This window comes from Chiloscyllium plagiosum, unplaced genomic scaffold, assembly GCF_037043375.1.
Source record: "Chiloscyllium plagiosum isolate Xiang-an unplaced genomic scaffold, Cpla_swu_hap1 HiC_scaffold_45, whole genome shotgun sequence".
NCBI lineage: Eukaryota > Metazoa > Chordata > Chondrichthyes > Orectolobiformes > Hemiscylliidae > Chiloscyllium > Chiloscyllium plagiosum.
In genome coordinates this window covers 78,027,758-78,030,889 of record NW_028270183.1, presented here as the reverse complement: position 1 = coordinate 78,030,889, position 3,132 = coordinate 78,027,758, and the positions used below count along the sequence as shown (strand labels likewise).

Below are 3,132 nucleotides of genomic sequence, written 5' to 3'. Positions count from 1 at the left end.
TTTCTGCATGACACCATGACCAGACTTTGGGCCAAATTTGGAAACTGCGACTAGACTAGATGGTTCTCTGATTCGCCGCAATGAACAATGGGCGGAATGGCCTTTTCCCACTTTGTGAACCTTCCAAGACAAGTTGAAAATAATCTGCAACGAAAATGTTCTTGTGAGGATTTACTTGTGAGGATTCGATACTCTCAGCAGGTGAAATACTGCAGAGTGTGAAAATAGATAAGTCAGCTGGGCCGGATGGGATCTATCTGATGTTGTTTAGCAAATGCACTGCAGGTAGGTACAAATCAAGCTGATGCTAACAACGGCTCGTTTTGAGCCGCTAATTTGCAGTGAAGTGGCAGCGCCAATAAAAGGTGTCACGCATCTCGTCTAATTCCACATCCAGAGCTCGAAATGACCGGAGGGTCTGCAGGGTCTTGCTTGGACGACACCATGACACTTTTTCACTGGAGTGGATCATGAAATCGCGTCGTGACTGTAAATAAAACGATGGAAACTTCCAGCAGAGAAGGAGGCGACCCTGAAGCAGGCAGCTGAGGACAAATGTTTCTCCTTTGCCAGTGAAAGGCTCTGCTTCAAAAATTGGAAACTTCGAAGTGAAGCAGTGTTGGTGATTATCTTCGCTGCTTGTTCACCTTTTTCATTCTGATTCCGTGAAAGTCCATGGCATTACATATCGACATTCTGCCAACGCTTGGCTCGTCTCTTGGGCCAGTGGCATAATGGATAACGCGTCTGACTTCGGGTCTGAAGATTATAGGTTCGAGTCCAACCTGGCTCGAGGGGAATATTTTGCTTTGACTGTCGTCTACGTTGACGCTCCGCTGTGAAGCCCTTGCGGGACGTCGCCTCTGTGCTTTCTCATTTAAAACTTGCATTTGTCCTGTTGTCCATATCAAATTCCAGCTCTCCACAACGGACACCTCCGTCAGTTTGGGGTTATCTTACTGTGTGTCTCCCTCTGTGGGTGAAAATGAGCATGAGTTCCTCAAAAGGCTTACAATTCGTTGTGGAAGTGTCATACTTTTGCCCCGTTATTGTGCCATTTAAGAACATAGGATAACCTCATTGAAATTTGCCCTTGAAACATTAGAACACACGAGACTTTGGGCCAAAGTTGGAAACTGCGACTAGAACAGTGGCACAGTGGTTAGCACTGCTACCTCACAGCGCCCGAGACCTGGGTTCAATTCCCGCCTCAGGCGACTGACTGTGTGGAGTTTGCACGTTCTCCCCGTGTCTGTGTGGGTTTCCTCCGGGTGCTCCGGTTTCCTCCCACAGTTCAAAGATGTGCAGGTCAGGTGAATTGTCCATGCTAAATTGCCCGTAGTGTTAGTTAAGGGGTAGATGTAGGGGTATGGGTGGGTTGCACTTCGGGGGGTCGGTGTGGACTTGTTGGGCCGAAGGGCCTGTTTCCACACTGTAAGTAATCTAATCTAAAAACAGATGGCTCTCTGATTAGCCGCAATGCACACGGACGGAATGGCGTTTTCCCACAATCTGCAACGGAAATGTTCAGAAAGGGTGTTTTATTTACATCAAATACTATTTATCGCTTTGTCTTGTTATTTACTTGTGAGGATTCGGTACTCTCAGCACCGTGGCCCGGATCGTATTCCCGCTCATGGAATGGTTGCATTGTTCAGCAAACATATCGGTGTACCAGTACTTCTGCCGATTTATCCGATGCTGGCATGTCATTGGTTTTGTCCAAAACATTATGAAGGTTAACATAAAACAAATAGCTGCAGTTTCTGGAAATCTGATCAAAAAACGAAAATTCTTTGCGGAACGCAGCAGGACTGGCAACAGAAAGGTCTACTTGCCTGCTCTTCGGATGCTGCCTGACCTGCTGTGCTTTTCCAGCATCACTCTGATCTAAAATCTGGTTTCCAGCATCTGCAGTCCTCACTTTTGCCTAGTTCCTTCAGTGTCGCTAGTTCCCAATTCAAGAACTCCATCTCTAGCGGTTTCATGTCTGTACCTCCACGCTGAGGAGTTGAAGATTGAAGAAAAGTAACTCACCCCTCCATCTCTGGGGTAATTAGGGACTGAAAATGAATCGTGTCACATTGGAATATATCTAGATGCGACTTAATCTTTGTCTTTTATTGGGAACCATCTCTTTCATTGTAACCATCAGGAAAGAACATTTCGTTCGCCAGAAAAAGAAATGAATATGTCACTAACCTTTGTTTGCTTCAGGTCCCAGAATACTCAGATCAATAGCTCCCTTGCTTACCTCTGCTGGTCATGTTCGCAAAGAGATCTAGCAAATTGCCAAGTGTGATTTTCCTTTCAATAAATAATTTTGACTCAGTTTGGCTGCAAATATTTTTTCCTACCTTTGTGCTTTTCTTCTTTTACATTGGTGTCTCGCACCTTACAAATGACAGCAAAGGTATGAAAGGAGATGGAAGCATTTCGCTCATCAAGTCAACGGTAGCTTTCAATGAGATCACTGCTGATTTGGTCAATGCTCAACCCTGCTGCGCTGTATGTAGTCATGGCCGAGTGGTTAAGGCGATGGATTAGAAATTCATTGGGGTTTCCCCACGTAGGTTCGAATCCTACTGACTACGTTGTGAATGCTTTCCTGCAGGAACAATTTTCGCTCAAAGTTCAGAAAACCTATTTTGCAAACTAGTCCGGTAATTTGATTAGACTTGGGAAACTCGAGTTCTTCATCAGAAATGTACCATATTTAAAACATTATCTCTGTTTCTCTTTCCAGATACACTGCTCGACACATCGGGTTTCTGCAGTTGTTATTGAACTTCCTAAACAGAAGTGCTGCTTTTCATTAGATTCCTTTAATCCCTGTCCTCTGTTCTCTGACTCGGGTCAGTGGGAACACTTCCTCCTGCTCGTCAAAGTGCTCATTTCCCACCGCTCCCTCTCCCATCATTGCAAACAACCGCAGGAAAATGCCACTTAACCATCTTTGTTCACTTTGTTCCAAAATGAAACTCACCAGCCTCAGGAATCTCTCCACCAAACGGGACTTCTCATCCCTGGACATGGTGCAAGCCAGAGGATTGTGAAGAGATACTGTGAAAATATTGTCAGTTAGCAGTTGGAAAAATGTTTAAGAAGAAAACGATATAATTTAGGCTCCAG

General features: G+C 45.0%; 1 non-coding gene across 1 annotated transcript; it reads left to right on the top strand.

The window, feature by feature from the left end:
* The first annotated feature begins 2,512 nt into the window (after positions 1-2,512).
* trnas-aga (transfer RNA serine (anticodon AGA)) lies at positions 2,513-2,594 on the top strand. Its single transcript has one exon. It is a non-coding gene; the product is annotated as a tRNA-Ser (tRNA).
* The last annotated feature ends 538 nt before the right edge of the window (positions 2,595-3,132 follow it).